An 18,869-nucleotide genomic window follows, 5' to 3' on the forward strand; every position below is an offset into this window, starting at 1 on the left:
GTATATATGATATTTGGAATGATTCATTTTATGACCTGTATAGTACATTTCAGAAAACACTGTGGCACTGATGCAACATTATTCATATTCATTCGTATACCTTCTTGCAGTTGTAATCAGTGACCATTTTTTTTTTTTTTTCCCGATCTTGTCCAATCTCCACACTTTGGTGCATGATGGTGTTTCTTTTGTACTCCAGGACATGCAGAGGAAAGAATAGTACAGAGAGGTCAGTTCCACGCTATATACAATCATCAAATTCAAATGTTAACAGTTCCCACACACCTAAGGACCGTCCTTCCTACATTTATGACGTGTACCTGTTGTAATGTACACACTTCTTTCTATGCTGTGGCTCCTATTACATTGAAAGTGCACCTGACACTGACTGAGTTTGCTTTCCTGGAGGAAGCGGAGGTCTTGGAACATTAGCTTGTCAATGTTGCATCCTCTTTTTTCTTTTTCCATTGTCTTTTCTTGTAAGAAGCAACGACAAAGTTCCTCTGCAAGGTGAGCCAAGGACGCTCTTCTTTTCTTAGTGGACCCTGTGCATGCCTTGAACAGTACATCGACAAGCTTCTGTTCTGTTCATCACTTCTGCACATTACGACTTTGATACAAGTAAGAATTTCACAGGTCCTATATACCGTGTGGTAGAATTCAACATCTTAATTAAAGAAAGAAACGTCTCTTCTAACAGTAATCAGGTAGGAGAAAAGCTTGTGCATCTGCATCATTTATTACTCTTCAGTTAATGCTTGAACATGGGGTATTCGTCTGTCTACAGCATGATCAGAATGGTCAGAGAAACAAAGGATACAGGATCATTTTATAAACTACTGAATTTACATACGGTGTCAATCAAAGCATTCATTTACTGTGGTTGGTTTGTTGGTTTACACCCAAATGAAAAATAAATGATAAATGATAAAATAGCAGTATTTTAATACATTCTAGTTCTTCTTATACTCTTTGGTTTGAGCCACGACCCTTGAAATTTATGTGTATAACAACTGACCAATCTTGTTGAATACAGTCAGATTCGGTGACAAAGGGCAGTCAACTTTAATTACATTTTATTGTTCACTTGACCTTTATCTGGTTTCCTGATATGCCTCAACAGGTTTCTGACAACTATTAACCCTTTATGCTATTTCTTTAAGATGAACGCTATTTTTTAATATGGAAAGCAAAATTAAAACACTTTGTCCTTGATGACTATATGACCCCTAAGTCTAATTTTTTTCCTAAAATATTTGCATACTTAGCGCATAATAACTATGAACACACTATGTACAGTAAAAATGTATAATCGAACAATAGCAATATATATAAAAAATGGGACAGAAAGTAATATATAATTTAGGCAAAAATGGGTGAATAAATAATACAGAAATTGTTAGAAAACATAACAAGAAAAAGACAAGTATTTACATGGGGGTAGGGGTGTAGCCGTAGAGGCTTGGGGGTGGTCTTTTTTTCCTCCCATAGCCTTGTGCCACCAGTGCCACCTTTCAGTCAGCCAATGAAACTGTGGCCGTTTCCTCACAGTACCAGTTTCTAAAGTACTGTTGGTGAGTTGGTGGTTTTCTCTCCTTCTTACACTGTTTGCAGATAATAATATCTGTTTTTTTTTTTACATATTTTGGTTTGCAGAAGCCACTCTTCTCCTGCTCTAATTTTTTCTTGTGGTACTACTGTGTGGTATATGGCATGTGTGGCTTCTGAGAAGCTGCAGTTCCAACCATTACCAATGAGGTTCCTTCAGTTGGGCAAGGTCAACACAACATTTAATATTCTGCATATTAAAACCATTCCTTGATATCATAATGCCAAATTTTGATGTTTTAGAAAGGTTCCACAAATAATGTACTGCTTGGCAAAATAGGTACACTAAGTGCCAGGGGCCTCATGCATAACGCCGTGCGTAGAATTCGCATGATAATATGACGCAAGCACAAAAGCCGAAATGTGCTTACGCACAGAAAAATCTAGATGCAGGTATCTGTGCATTCGCCAACTTCCGCGTTCTTCAGCTACATAAATCCCGCTCACCATGGAAATAAACGCACGTGTACGCGCTTGCTGTCCCGCCCCAATTCCTCCCAGAATTACGCCTCTTTGAATATGCAAATCAATATAAATAGCCCTTAAGCCCAGCGTTCTGTGAAAAGGCAATGGCAAAAGTACGAGGAAAAATAGAAGAATTTCAGCAAATACCAAATGGAGGCAAAGAAAAACGTACTATTTGTTGGTTTAAACAGTTATATAAGCAACAAAAGGAAGTTGATCGAGTGACATAACGTGTCGGAGAAATTCGAAAGCTCAAGTTCACAAAGTTGCACAGTGCCCGAAATAAAAAAGTTGTCACATATCAAAGTCGGTGTGAAAAGGCGAGTCGTAGCCCACCGTCTGAGTGTCATATGAAAGCTTATTAGGGTGCAGTGAAAAAAAAGGCACACAGTGTGAAAAAAACACGAAATGTCAACTTTAATCTCGAAATTTCCACTTTAATTTTGTAGTTTATTTTGTCATTAAAGTAGAACATCATAAACTTCATCTTAAAATCGTTTAATTTACTAGTTTTTCAAATCCCATTGTAACTAAAGTAGCACGTTAAATGTTTTGTTTTGTATTTGATCGTATATGTGCTCTATGTGCCTGAATCACTACGTGCTCTTCCTCCGACAGGACACAGAATCCATTATGTTCGTAATATTACAGCTCTCTGAGTAATTAAAATACTGAGAAGTATACGTGATATAATTTTCATGATAATATGAGTTAAAGCATGTTATTAAACATGAGAACACGGTGGCGCAGTGATTGTTCATGTCTTACAGCAAGATGCTTGCTGCGACATGCGCGACCTTCAATGAAATGCTTTATTACAGAAGTACTGTCTTTTTCAAACGTACTAACCCCCAATTCCTGTCCTTACTTTTCTTTCTCCAAATACCCAATCGCCACACAATCAGCTCTGTAATAGACGTTAAGCCATCTGTAAGCTTAGAACGCCGATTCTTCAAAATGTTTAAGGAACATTGAAATATCTTCGTAATGTTTAATTATTCTATCCATCTATCCTTCCAGTGTCGTGCCAGCCACAGCATGAAAACAGCGCGAGGCAGGAACAAACCATGAACGAAGCTCAAGCTTGCTAGCACTGCGGCACCGTGTAGTTAAAGTTAAAGTTTTATCTGTATAATATAATCAACATATTTTGCTGCATTTCATCTTAAAAATGATATTGTCATCATACGTAAATATGCGCTTTACAAAGTGGCTCAGGATGTGCAATATTATAACTGTATCATAAGTACAATTACCTCACGGTAACTTGCAAGTACAAACAGTTCTACAAGGAGCACTTGAGCCACCATCATGGATGTGGATCTAAGAAAGGGTAACCACACAGGAACAGTAGCACTGCTTTGACGCTGGGTGCCGCCAGTCTGCAAAACCTAACGGAGAACTTGCGTACGACAGGGTATGAGGTACCGTGGAAAAGTGCGTGGCTTTACGCCAAGTGTAGGTTTTATACATCGCGATTTGAACGTGGAAACGTTCTTACACAACATTTCTGTGCGTACGCACCGTTCATACATGAGGCCCCAGGTGTCTTGACTGCTCCAGATGTTCTGCTCCTTTCCTTGAAGGAGAGGATAAGGGTACTGCAGATGGAGTTGCAGATGATGTGGCTGTGGAGGCAGCACGTGAAGGTCTTGTGATATCCATGGTGGGAACAGTGAAGTCCTGAAAGGCCTCAGGCTCCACAAAGCCCTCATCATCCTCCTCCACGTGGATGTCATTATCCTCTAACTCGTTTATTGTGGCCTTGTAGTCTGGAAGAATTTTGTCTGTCTGGTTGTACAGATACTCCACTCCTATCAGCTCACCTGAAACAATAAAACAATCCAATAACAGAGGCTTGACATTACAATATTAACAGCATTTGCAATAACACCTATATTTCAGTTAACTCCACCTTAATTTAAATATATCCAGTAATGAGTAAATGTATTTGAGTGGCATTGACTAGACTACCAAGCTCCTTCCTAGCACTTCCGCCGCAAGAGTGTTGGCTATATGGCAGAGAAGGCAACTGTAGGAGTGGGGCTCCTTATTCCCCTCTGAAGTGGCAGCGACAACCCTGTCCTCATTCCACCTGGCCAAGCCATCTATGAGGTAAGCCTGGAAACAAGTGTCACTTGCATGTGTTCCTAAAAAATAAATGGACATTTTTTATATTACTGCATCTATCAAAGGTAACTGTGATGATAAAACATCTTAGCATTACACACAGTCTATAAATGAGTGCTTGCCTATACAGTGCCTTGAGAGACACTTGTGTATTTACCTGGGATGAACCTGTTCATGTGTAAATGGAAGGATTCCAGTGAGGCAGAACCTCTTGCACATTGTAGGTTGACAGGCGATGACCTCCCTTTACCAAAGTCCCAGTCTGCACATATAGCTGCACACCACGAGGATTTTGAATGCAGACAATGTGCTTTTTTTGAGACCTCCATATCTCACCCATCCTTGCAGAATTAATGAGAGGTACTCCAAGAGTGTTGTGGCCCCTCTCACCATCAAAAGCCTCAATTAGTTTAGTGACCAGGTCTTGAATGTCTGCTACACTGCGGGTCTTTCTTTTACAGTGAAGAGCCAACTCATTTCTGCTGAGTCGATGCATCACATCTACATGTAATGACCGGACTAGCTGACTTTCCAGCTCTTCTTGCTTGGCCTCCTTTAGTCTGTCCAAGTCTTCCTGGTCCCACATGAAAATGCAGTGGCTGAGGTGGTTCATGAAGGTTGCATACAGAGGATGCAAGTCAGTTGTACAACCAACAGCAATCCTCTTCATGAAATGCCATATACTGTATCAAGCTTCATCTGCAAGTCCTTCCACTCTTCAAACATCCATCTCAGAAGGGTGGACACAGAGCAGTCTCTATCAACATACCCTGTACATCACTTCAGGAGGGGGCACTCCAGCATCCCTGTACCTCTTTATTATTCCATCAACCATCAGTCCAAGGCCAAAGCCTTCACTTGTTGTGAGGACAGACATTATAATCTGCCCATACTTGTTGCCAACATTTGTCGCCCAGGAAGCAGTTCAAGCCCCGGGACCTACAAGCTTCTTTGAGAACTTCTTGGTAGAATCTATTTTTAGCACACATTCAAATTCTGAGATTATAGTGGCTTTAATCTCATCCAGTCTACTTAGCACATCCTGGGCATATACCTGTATCAACCAGTGGTGCTTTAGGACAGGGTCAGGTGGGTTCTTAAAGGTCACTGGGTTCAACAGACCAGTGGAGACAGCAGTTGAAAAGCCCTTGCAGTTTGCCAGATACTAAATGTTTTTACCTAGCCATACCTCTGCATGCTCCTCTTGCAGTTTTTTTTAATTTGGCTGCTACTATTGTCGAGACCTCTTTGACGCAACAGATGAACCACCCGCATGTCACATGCCAACTTGGATGTGAGGATGCAAGGGAACTGGAGCCTGTGGCTAATGTTCAGCTGTGACACACCATTGTGGCTCCAACTAATGACTTTCCTCTTGCATTTCTTGAATTTCGTACAATATTTGATATTATGTATGCTGTATAGCAGTTTTATATTACTAAAATAATAATAAAGTCATAATATATTATTATTATTATATTTAGCCTTGAACAATTTGTGAAACTAGTGAGAAGTATAAAAAAACAAATCATACACCATTTGAGAGTACAACATACCAGTCACTTGTTTTTTATATATATACACTAGGCGGTTCCCCCCACTTCACTCGCCAACCCCCCTGCTTGCTTCGCTCGCCAGCCACTTCACGTCTCTGCTGCTCACGTTGTGAAGAGGGGAGCTGAGCGCACCCCAAGGACACTTGGTTGCTCCTCTGAAACCCCCTCTTAAATGATGACACAATGGGAAACAAATACAGTTTTTTTTTACTACCTCCTTGCTCGATCAGCTGCTGGCTTGCTGCTGTGCGATCTGCATCTCGCATGTCACTTCGAACATGTAAAAGCCTGTACAGCAGCTGTTCTACTCTTTGTCTTTTATTTCTGGCCATGGGTGTGGTTAAATCTCTTGGCACAAATTCTCATCTTGTGGGATGTGAGTGTGACATTGCCGGTCTCCTCCAGACACCTTGTTCCCACATGGGAATCTGTTGAACCAACACTGTCGATAGCTATGATCGAGATGAGCTGACAAATGAGGACAAATCTCATTGAAGCCAGGGGATGGTGGAAAGTGCTTGAGTGCTTTTATTAAAAACAGTCAAAAGTAAAACCAAAAGTGTCCACAGTGAGGTGTACTCAACAAAAAAAAAAAAAAAAAAAAACAGTACACAAATAAATCCATAAAACCAGTGAAAAGTGGGGATAAAATCCATAATAAATAAATATGCTAAAATAAAGGTTAAAAATGCAGTCTTGCTCTTCACACAGACTTCACTGCCTTTCACAATTTTTTCATCTCCGTTTTCTCTCCTATTCTATCATGTCTCTTTTTCCCTCTTTTCCCATTGTGCTGGCCTGTACATATACGTCTCCGTGGACGCAGCACCTTAATCACACGCCGCAGGAAGCCAATGAAGCGAGAACGATGTGACTCGCCCCAATTACCTGATCAACTCCACACGGTCATGCAGTCAGGGGGCCTGTCCATATCAGGGGCTGAGGTCGCTGAGGTAGTTAAAAAGCTCCGAGGTGGTGGGGCCCCTGGGGTGGATGAGGTTCACCCTGGGTTCCTCCAGGCTCTGGATGCTGTGGGGCTGTCCTGGTTGACATGTCTCCACAACATCGCATGGACATCGGGGACAGTGCCTCTGGATTGGCAAACAGGGGTGGTGGTCCACCTTTTTAAGAAGGGTGACCGGAGGATGTGCTCCAATTATAGGGAAATCACACTCCTCAGCCTCCCCGGTAACGTCTGTTCAAGGGTGCTGGAGAATAGAGTTTGGTCGATGGTCGAATCTCGGATTCAAGAGGAAAAATGCAGATTCCGTCCCGGCCATGGAACACTGGACCAGCTCTGCACCCTGGCCAGGATCCTGAAGGGGGGCATAGGAGTTTGCCCAACCAGTCCACATGTGTTTTGTGGATTTGGAGAAGGAATTCCACCGTGTCCCTCGAATTATCCTCTGGGGTGTGCTCCGAGAGTACGGGGTACATGGCTTGTTGTTACGAGCCATTCAGTCCTTGTACAGGAGGAGCAAGAGCTTGGTCCGCATTGCAGGTAATAAGTCGGACTCGTTTCCTGTTGAGGTTGGACTCCGCCAGGGCTGCCCTTTGTCACCGAATCTGTTCATAAGTTTTATGGAAAGAATTTTCAGCCAAGGAGCGGAGGGAGTATGGTTCGGTGACCTCAGAATCTCATCTCTGCTATTTGTGGATGACATGGTTCTGTTGGCTTCATCGGACAGTGACCTCCAGCTCTCACTGGAGCGGTTCGCAGCCGAGTGTGAAGCGGCAGGGATGAGAGTCAGCACCTCTAAATTTGAGGCCATGGTTCTCGGCCGGAAAGGGGTGGAATGCTCACTCTGGGTTGGTAACACATTACTGCCTCAAGCGGAGGAGTTCAAGCATCTTGGGGTCTTGTTCACAAATGAGAGAAGAATGGAATGGGAGGTCGACAGACGGATCGGTGTGGCATCCGCAGTAATGCGGGCTCTGCAACGGTCCGTTGTGGTGAAGAGAGAGCTGAGCCAAAAGGCGAGGCTGTCGATTTACCAGTTGATCTAGGTTCCTACCCTCACCTATGGCCACGAGTTTTGGGTAGTGACTGAAAGAGCAAGATCATGGATACAAGCGGCCGAAATGAGTTTTCTCCGCAGGTTGGTTGGACTTTCCCTTAGAGATAGAGAGGAGTTCAGTTATCGGGAGAGACTCGGAGTAGAGTCGCTGCTCCTCTGCATTGAGAGGAATCAGTTGAGGTGGTTCGGGCATCTGGTCAGGATGCCCCATGGATGCCTCCCTGGGGGGGTGTTCCGGCATGTCCCACTGGGAGAAGGCCACGGGGCAGACCCAGGACACGCTGGAGGGATTATATCTCCTGGCTGTCCTGGGAAAGTCTCAGGGTCCACCCAGAGGAGCTGGAGGAGGTGGCCGGGGAGAGGGAGGTCTGGGTTTCCCTGCTTAGGCTGCTGCCCCCGCGACCTGACCACAGATAAGCGGTGGATAATGGATGGATGGATGAACTAATACATTTATTAAACTTTTATGACAAAATTAAATATATATTTTAAAATTAAGAGTATTTATCTCCACAAACCAAGACTCGTGAATAACATTTTTAGAGAGTTACATATATCTTATATGGTGAACTAAAACTAACGCACTTCGATTGTCTTGTTTTGTTCAAAAATTTTTTACCTTATTTTACTTACCTTACCTGACAGAATTTACTCAGAAAGAATATCTGACTGTAACAAAATGTACAAATTACACGGGTTTTGAATGGTCAATTCTTGGTAGGTGATATGGGCTGCGATTAGCCCGAGCTTTCAATTCTTATAAGAATCTAGCAAAAAGCGATCTGATTCTTGCTACCAAGAATTACCTCGACTCACGGCTGCTCGGAGGTGCCACAGAAGCTGTCGTCTTATACTTGTACCATTGTACCACACATTATACAGTTGGTGTCTACATTTTGTCATTTATTACTAAAACATGAAAAAGTTTCTGTTTTAAAGATGTATTTACATAGATTGTTGTAGACACGGAACACACATGAAATGTATGTGTTCCAGATGATATATTATTTACCCTCTACAACTCCAGGCAATTCACTCCAAGATAGGGTTATCAGTGCTCAGTGTTTCTTTCTTTCTGAATTGAGCTGCAGCAGTGGGTGGGGAGATGGAATAGTAGGCTGCTTGCTACTTATGTTGATCGACACATTTACAAGACAAAAGACCCTGACGGAGAGGTGCGAATGGATTTAAGGATGTCCGGGATTACGAGTTTTTCGTAGGCTTTGGTAATTCTAGTGTTATATATATACTGTATATTATCTATCCATCCATTATCCAACCCGCTATATCCTAACACAGGGTCACGGGGGTCTGCTGGAGCCAGTCCCATTCAACACAGGGCACAAATCCCCATATATATATATATATATATATATATATATATATATATATAGTATTACAGTGATCCCTCGCTATATCGCGCTTCGCCTTTCGCGGCTTCACTCCATCGCAGATTTTATATGTAAGCATATTTAAATATATATCGCGGATTTTTTGCTGGTTCGCGGATTTCTGCGGACAATGGGTCTTTTAATTTCTGGTACATGCTTCCTCAGTTGATTTGCCCAGTTGATTTCATACAAGGGATGCTATTGGCAGATGGCTGAGAAGAAACCCAACTTACTTTTCTCTCTCTCTCTCTTGTGCTGACTTTCTCTGATCCTGACGTATGGGGATTGAGCAGGGGGGCTGTTCGCACACCTAGACGATACGGACGCTCGTCTAAAAAAGATGAAAGATTAACTTCATGTTGCTATCTTTTGTACAGCTGCTTCCGGAAACGACAGGCTGCACGGTGCTTCGCATACTTAAAAGCTCGAAGGGCACGTATTGATTTTTGACTGAAAAACAAACTCTCTCTCTCTCTCTCTCTCTCTCTCTCTCTCCCTGCTCCTGACGGAGGGGGTGTGAGCTGCCGCCTTCAACAGCTTTGTGCCGCGGTGCTTCGCATACTTAAAAGCAAACAGCCCTATTGATTTGTTTGCTAGAGATTGTTTTCTCTATCTATGTGACATTCTGTGCTCCTGACACGCACTCCTTTGAAAAGGAAGATATGTTTGCATTCTTTTAATTGTGAGACAGAACTGTCATCTCTGTCTTGTCATGGAGCACAGTTTAAACTTTTGAAAAAGAGACAAATGTTTGTTTGCAGTGTTTGAATAACGTTCCTGTCTCTCTACAACCTCCTGTGTTTCTGCGCAAATCTGTGACCTAAGCATGACAATATAAAAATAACCATATAAACATATGGTTTCTACTTCGCGGATTTTCTTATTTCGCGGGTGGCTCTGGAACGCAACCCCCGCGATGGAGGAGGGATTACTGTATTCTACATTTACCTAGACAACCCATTTAGTATATACAGTTTGATGTTATTAAAGTTAATGAAAAGATACAAAAGCAAATAAAACAGTCCATAGCAGTTTCTGTTGATTTAGGGTGTAGATGAAGTTCTTGATTGCTGAATGTGAATATCTGAATAACTGATGATGGCCATAGGAGAAAAATAAACCTCTGGAGGGCCACAGTTGGAAAACAGAAACGAGCAAATCAATTAGTAGGTCATATATTAATCAGTTTCTGCATCATGCAAGTCAGAATGACCAAGGCCAGCTGGTCACCCACCAGGCTTTTCAAACTTTTTTTGAAATGTCCCACTGATTTAGCCTGGTGTATTTCTATTCCATATTTTAGATGCATAAGAACAGAAAGCTGCCTCACCAGTTCTTTTATGCTTTGATCTTGGAATAATGAGCAAACCAGAATGTGCAGATCTAAAATTGTGATTTGGTACATAAGGAAAGGTGTAGGTAGGGGTAAAATTGTTTAAACCCTTATATACAGTAATATATATATTATATATATATATATATATCTTTGCATCCGGCGCCGCTGTGAGTGGCAGCCTTTTCAGCAGCTCCGTGTATGACTGTATATGTATGTGTACTTTTCTACTTTTATTTTTCTATTTTTATTTATTGATCACTCCTACCACTTTATTTTATGTGGATTCCTTCCCTGGACACACTTACTTTTACAACGTGGGCATGGATTTTAACACGCCGAGACTCGCCTATTCAAGTACTCAACTTCGGGCGCTGAGAACAAATGCCAGTGCCGGTGTGGTTCCATATTTACCCGATGAGGTAAGAAGGCGGTATCGTGGCAGCAGAGCCGGCACTAAGCTAAAAATGAAGCGGCTTGCGAGAAAGTGGCGTTTCAAGCCTTCGGTGCCTTCTGTGATTCTGGGGAATGTAAACTCAATCTCAAATAAGATCGACGAACTGGCTGCGCTGGTGAAAAATGTAAGGACCTACAGAGAATGCAGTTTGTTGTGTTTCTGCGAAACGTGGCTAAATAACACCATTCCAGATGCCAACGTGGAGCTACCCGGGTTTAGCACAGTTAGAGCGGACAGAGATGCAAGTACCTGTGGTAAGCACAAAGGAGGAGGACTCGCTCTCTATGTTAATACACGGTGGTGTCACTCTGGACATGTTAACGTCAAAATCTCCACTTGCTGCAGGGATATCGAACTGTTGGCCGTAAGTTTACGTCCCTACTATTTGCCCAGAGAGTTTGGACATGTCATTGTTGTTATTGTATACATTCCTCCTCGGGCAGACGTGGAGTCAGCGAGTGACATCATCCATTCCGCTGTTGCTAAGTTACAAACGCAGCACCCTGAGGCGCTTGTGCTAATCGCTGGAGACTTTAACCATGTGACGCTGGACAAAACATTGCCTGCATTCTCCCAGTATGTGGACTGTAACACCCGGGGAAATAAGACTATTGATTTACTGTATGCAAACGTTAAAGACGCATACAGCGCCACCCCGCTGCCTGCGCTTGGGAAAGGAGATCATAACCTGGTTCAGCTTCAGCCTCACTATAAACCAAAAGTTAGAGTCCTACCTGTAACCACACGATCATTCAGGAAGTGGACTCCGGAGGCTGAGAATACTCTGAGAGAACTTTTTGGAACTACAGACTGGGATATCCTGCAGGGATCTCATAATGAGAACATTGAGGAAGTTGTTGACTGCACTACTGACTACATCAACTTCTGTATGGACATTGTAGTTCCAGTAAGAACAGTACGCTGCTATGCTAACAACAAGCCATGGATTACAAGTGACATCAAGGGCCTTTTGAATCAGAAGAAAAGGGCTTTTAAAGACGGTGATCAGCATGAGCTCAAGCGCGTGCAGAAGGAACTCCGAGTCCAACTCAGGGCGGCGAAGGAGCAGTACAGGAGAAAGGTGGAGCACAAGTTGCAGAATAACAGCATGAAGGAAGTGTGGGATGGGATGAAGATCATCACTGGCTGCAGCTCGAAGCGGGGTGCCACCATCAAGAGAGATGTGAAGAGAGCAAACCAAATGAACAACTTTTTTAACAGGTTTGACCACCCTAACCCACTCTCACTCTCACCTTGGAGTACTGCACCCTCCACACATCCTTCTGCTGATACCAGCATAGGAAAAACATCCCCACCCATAATAACAACAGCGCAAGTGAGCAGAGAGCTGAGGAGACTTCGTGCCAGCAAAGCAGTGGGTCCAGATGGAGTATCGCCACGACTGCTGAAGGTCTGTGCATCGGAGCTGGGGGGTCCTCTACAGCGCATCTTCAACCTGAGCCTGGAACAGGGGAGAGTCCCGAGGCTTTGGAAAACATCTTGTATCACCCCAGTCCCAAAGGTATCACGTCCTAGTGAACTGAATGACTTTCGGCCTGTTGCTCTGACATCACATGTGATGAAGACCATGGAGAGGCTGCTGCTTCACCACCTTAGGCCACAGGTTCAACACGCCCTTGACCCTCTGCAGTTTGCATATCAGGAGAAGGTGGGAGCGGAAGATGCCATCATCTATATGCTACACCGATCCCTCTCTCACTTGGACAGAGGCAGTGGTGCTGTAAGAATTATGTTTCTAGACTTCTCTAGCGCCTTCAACACAATCCAGCCTCTGCTCCTTAGGGACAAGCTGACAGAGATGGGATTAGATTCATACCTAGTGGCATGGATCGTGGACTATCTTAAAGACAGGCCTCAGTATGTGCGTCTTGGGAACTGCACGTCTGACATTGTGGTCAGCAACACAGGAGCGCCACAAGGGACTGTACTTTCTCCGGTCCTGTTCAGCCTATATACATCGGACTTCCAATACAACTCGGAGTCCTGCCATGTGCAAAAGTTCGCTGATGACACTGCTATCGTGGGCTGTATCAGGAATGGGCTGGAGGAGGAGTATAGGGACCTAATCAATGACTTTGTTAAATGGTCCGACTCAAACCACCTACACCTGAACACCAGCAAAACCAAGGAGCTGGTGGTGGATTTTAGGAGGCCCAGACCCCTCATAGACCCAGTGATCATCAAAGGTGACTGTGTGCAGATGGTGCAGACCTATAAATATCTGGGAGTGCAGCTGGATGATAAATTAGACTGGACTGCCAATACTGATGCGCTGTGCAAGAAAGGACAAAGCCGGTTATATTTCCTTAGAAGGCTGGCTTCCTTCGACATCTGCAATAAGATGCTGCAGATGTTCTATCAAACAGTTGTGGCGAGCGCCCTCTTCTACGCAGTGGTGTGCTGGGGAGGCAGCATTAAGAGGAAAGACGCCTCACGCCTGGACAAACTGGTGAGGAAGGCAGGCTCTATTGTTGGCATGGAGCTGGACAGTTTAACATCTGTGGCAGAGCGAAGGGCGCTCAGCAGGCTCCTATCAATTATGGAGAATCCACTGCATCCACTAAATAATGTCATCTCCAGACAGAAGAGCAGCTTCAGCGACAGACTGCTGTCACTGTCTTGCTCCACAGACAGATTGAGGAGATCGTTCCTCCCCCAAACTATGCGACTCTTTAATTCCACCAGGGGGGGTAAACGTTAATATTTAACATTATACATAGTTATTGTCTGTTTTTTTCACCTGTATTATTATCATTCTTTAATTTAATATTATTTATTGTATCAGTATGCTGCTGCTGAAGAATGTGAATTTCCCATTGGGATTAATAAAGTATCTATCTATCTATCTATCTATCTATCTATCTATCTATCTATCTATCTATCTATCTATCTATCTATCTATCTATCTATCTATCTATCTACAAGAAGAAGTATTTAAAATTCTGGCAACCTATGTAAAGATATTAGTATTGGGGGTATAAGCTCATATTTTTTTCCCTTTGGTTAAAATTCTTGCTGCTTCATTCTTGACAAGCTATAGCCGATTTACATCCTTCTTGGTTAGTCCTGATAGGAAAGCATTGCAGTAATCTAGTTCACTAAATATAAACGCATGTATACATTTTTTGGCATCTTTAAAAGTTATAAGATCGTGCATCCTTGCACTGTTCCTTAGATATAAGAAAGCAGTCTTGGTAATATTATTAATATCTAATCTGAAATTAAGGTCAGAGTCGATAATAACACCCAAATTCTTGACCTCTGGTTTGATTCACAGGGCCAAATGATTAATTCTGTTTCTAAGATTCTAACTTTGTTTATTGCTGCCAATAACTAACAATTCTGTTTTTTCCTTGTTTAGTTTAAGGAAATTCATATTCATTCATTCTGTTATACTGGCAAGGCAGTGCATTAAAGGGTTTAGAGCCTCTGGGTCATCAGGCACAATTGTTAAATAGAGCTTTCTGTCATCAGCCTATCTGTGGTAATTTACATTATACTTTGGCATTATCTGGCCTAAGGGAAGCATGTAGAGTTAAAATAATAATGAATAATTTCAGATTATCTGCAGGCTTTTCCCACTTTTTTATTTGTACTAATATGTATTGTTTTGTATTAAAACAGTTGTAAACTATATTAGGAATTTTAAAGCAATTTGCAAAATTCATTAAATAAAATACATTTCTTGCAAAGAGTACATATACATTATTTTCATTAGTTCTGTATATGTAAATAAATAGTTTTATCTAATTGTACAGCCTTCAGACAAACTTCCTTTCAAGTAGTGTACCTTTTTTCACATTGCTTATTTTTGAAATAATAAAACCAGAAACAGTACTAAAACCAAAGATACCATGTGACATTGTACATCAGATAATATAAACAATAGATAATTTTACCTGATGTTCATGAATTGCACTTTTCTGTTGCTGAACTGATAACTCTGGGTGTGGGAGAATGTAGCAATTTACTTTGACAGGTAGTATTTGAGTAGATCATACATTATGCAATAGGGTGATTCACTTACACCTGTGTTTTTGTATAAGTATTTCTTTATTTAGCATGGGCAGCAGAGCCTGTGAAGTACTGTTGAATGAGGCAACTTTATGCATAAGAGATCTAAGTCTTTTAAATTGCAGACATTTTTCTATCATGCCATCTGTAAGATACTTCCTCTCTGAAAGAATACATGTTCTAATAAAAATTACCAGGTAAAAACACATCAAGACCTTATAGAGAATTTGCAAACATGGTAATACAATACAAAACAACAAAGGTTTATGATTTCAGTCACTGTTTTTTTCCACAGACTAAATGTAGACTGATATTACTACTACTGTATCTGCAGTCCAACCTCTTTGGCTTTGGATGCAATCACTTGCACATACAAGGATAAATGCAGGAACTCTGAAAGCAATTAATGCCATTGAGATGCTTCTATGTAGGCCTTGGTATTCAGCAGTAATACTTACGGCCAAGAGAAGAAGATGTAAATGCATTTTCTGGTGGGTTTTCTGAAGCAGAAGCATAGCTTCCATGGGGGCATTTCCCGAACTTTTTAAATGAGAGCATATTGTCTTTCTCACTTCAATAATGAAAATTTTTAAAAAGTGTGTGAAATGCACTTGCCCACAGTAACTTGTGAGATGGCACAGACAGAATGTTGAGTGCTGTGTTGTTGTGGGTGCAACACAGGTGTTAAACATTGCAGTTCTGTACGGTGATCTGTCAATTACAAGTGAGTAGGCGAACCTTTTGTGAAGCTGCAGTTGTTACCAATCTCTTAGCTATTTACCTTCACTGAACTCATGCTATACTACAACATCTGTTCCATGTCTGGATCTCAGCTTTGAGACTCTTCCTCCATTGCAGCTCTGTAAAGGCTCTGAAATTTGTCTCATCTTTCACCTGCTGATTGTCTCACCTGGCCCACCTGGGTTCAATGACAACTCGATCTGCCACACTTTCTCCCAGCTCCATGAGCCAGGAGCCATTGTCCCTGCACCCAGGCCAATAGATTTTAGCAGATGGGGAAGCAGTTTTGGAGTAGCAGCCTCTCATCTATTTTCACCCTTTACTGATGCTGTAAACGGCACTCCAGATCTATTGTGGTCTCCACAGCACTAGACACTTGCTAAGATGGTAGTTATTCTTTTCATCCAGCTTCTCATGCCAATGTAGTGCTGGTGCCAAGTCCCAGGATGGATCCTTGTGACACCCCGTGTAGTGGGAAATGGGGAACATCAGACTACACTCTTGGTGTCTAGTATGCAGGACCGAGTGTGACTAGGATGGTGTAAGACAGGGAGATACAGACACAAAAGGATTGGATTTTTGCAAAATAAACTGAGGTTTTATTTACAGGTGCACTTAAAGAAAAATAACAATAATGTCCTGCGGAATTTATATATATCAATATACTGTTCAATACCGCAATGGACACACAAAAACAGTTATAAAACGGAGCCCAAAAACGATGATTGTATACAGTAATTTCAGTGCTGACAGAAAGTCCCAAACAAAAAAGAAAAATGTACACAAATTAATGAAACACATATATACACAAAAAACAAAAATAAAGTTGTCTTCCTCTACAGTGATCCAAGTCAGGAAGCTGCTCCTCCAAACTGTGTATAGTATAGGGCTTACCAAGGAAAATATCCATCCATCCATTTTCCAACCCGCTGAATCCGAACACAGGGTCACAGGGGTCTGCTGGAGCCAATCCCAGCCAACACAGGGCACGAACCAATCCTGGGCAGGGTGCCAACCCACCCCAGGACACACACAAACACACCCACACACCAAGCACACACTAGGGCCAATTTAGAATCGCCAATGCACCTAACCTGCATGTCTTTGGACTGTGGGAGGAAACCGGAGCGCCCAGAGGAAACCCACGCAGACACAGGGAGAACATGCAAACTCCACGCAGGGAGGACCCGGGAAGCGAACCCGCGTCTCCTAATTGCGAGGCAGCAGCGCTACCACTGCGCCACCGTGCCGCCCAGGAAAATATTCAAAATACAAAAAAAGAAAAAGTGTATATACAAAAATAAACAGTGCACCATTAACCACAACCCAATAAATACCTACACCAAAGCTAATCAAGAGATATTTATACAAAAAGAAAAAATATTTACAACAGTCAATGCACATGCCGCAGTGATTGGTAAACTCACGAGAATGCTCTACCAAGTACTTCACTGCGTATGGTCTAACCAGAAGACCTCCTCTAAAGGCCAGAAATTCACTTTTGTATTTGACGCCCTCGCACCGACCAATTAAGCTGCTGAACGTCATCCTTCCATGGGCATGTGATGACGTGGATGCATCTATGAAAAGTGGCTTCTCCTGCCCCGAAAAATTCCTATAAAAAGTTGAGTGGCCGGCATTTGAGACATGAACAGCTCTTCTCTCCTAAAACTGAAAGTAAGCCCCTTTTTTCTCACCCAGGCTACCGCCCTGACAACTGCGAATATGGAATACCTTAATATACCGTGGCAAGCCGATACTAAGATGCTTCGCACTTTCTCTTACTCTTCCAGTGCTATGAGGTTGCGGGAGGCATGCACATGAGTGGGAGACGGGCAACACCATCCCGGCCGGACAATGGCTGAGCTGTCTTTCCATTCCCACATGAGACGCACTGCAACGCTCCCCAGAAGCTGCTCATATAGTTAGCGAACACATCCCTCTTCACTTTCTATATGGGAAAATAAAAAGCAAGTTTTATTTCTTTATACCTATTTGTCTTTTTCCCAAAACAAATGCTTCTATTTTAACACTGCAGAGGACACAAAACTAACTTAATTTAATTGCTGGTAATACCACTAAGGCACATTGCCACAATCCTCTGCTGTTTAAAATGGCTCTTTTAGGTGGCCCACTATCTTTAAATGGGCTATTCACCACTGTTGCACTAGATGGTATTCTGTTTATGACACTACAGGCTGCCATTTTATATCTGTACCTGCTACTTCATTAAATTTTTTTACACTTTCATGAGGAGTTTTTGGAAATTCTTGGTGGCAGTTCTGGGGTTTCAAGGAATTTGATTAAGGCATTTTTTTCATCCTATCTTGGTTCCTTATTAATAATTTTTCCTGATTAATAATTTTTTAGCGTCTTATCCCAGTGCCATTTTGAATATTAATGGACGGTGCCGTTTTGTGACTTTCACATTGGCTTTTACCAAGTCAAACTCTTAGAATTCCACAGGAGTGTGCTCATGCAGTATCATCATCACAACCCTTTAAAAAGGTTACTTATGCATCATTGGGGTATCCATGTTTTGGATAAAACTAAAAGACTTAACCTGTGCTTTTTGGTTCTTTTGATTTACATGCTGGTTTACAATTATAGTTCCTTCAAGTTTCTAGCTTTATGAAAAATCAATTCTTTGGTTTTGACCCCACTCTGTTTTGTTCCAGTTTCATCTGTTGTTCCTGAAATAAACATGATTCTGTTCTGACAGAACACTGGTTTTGAAGTTGTTCATTTGCATTATGAAATGCCAGCTCATACTATGGGAGACTCATACCTGGCTGGAGCAACTTCTCAGTACTTTTACAATATGATGCACAAACTTGACCCTTTAACAAAATTGTGCTCAAAGTTACCCTGGTGACATGTAGACCAATTAGATAAAAAACAAAAAAAAATGTAGTTCAGATAATTCAGCTTACTCTTACTTTTGTGAATGACTAGCAGGGCTAATCTTGATTAAAAGTAAAATTGAAGTGGTTTTACAAACTAAACATTTAATTCTGGACTATTGCACTCATTTTTTTGCTAGTGTTACTGAGAAAGAGTTCCTTTCCAATTTCAAAATAGAACAGCTAGAGGTTTTGTGCAGAGACTGGTAGGTAAAGTAAGTTTAACTGTGTA

This window comes from Erpetoichthys calabaricus, chromosome 8 (assembly GCF_900747795.2).
Source record: "Erpetoichthys calabaricus chromosome 8, fErpCal1.3, whole genome shotgun sequence".
In the NCBI taxonomy this organism is placed as follows: domain Eukaryota; kingdom Metazoa; phylum Chordata; class Cladistia; order Polypteriformes; family Polypteridae; genus Erpetoichthys; species Erpetoichthys calabaricus.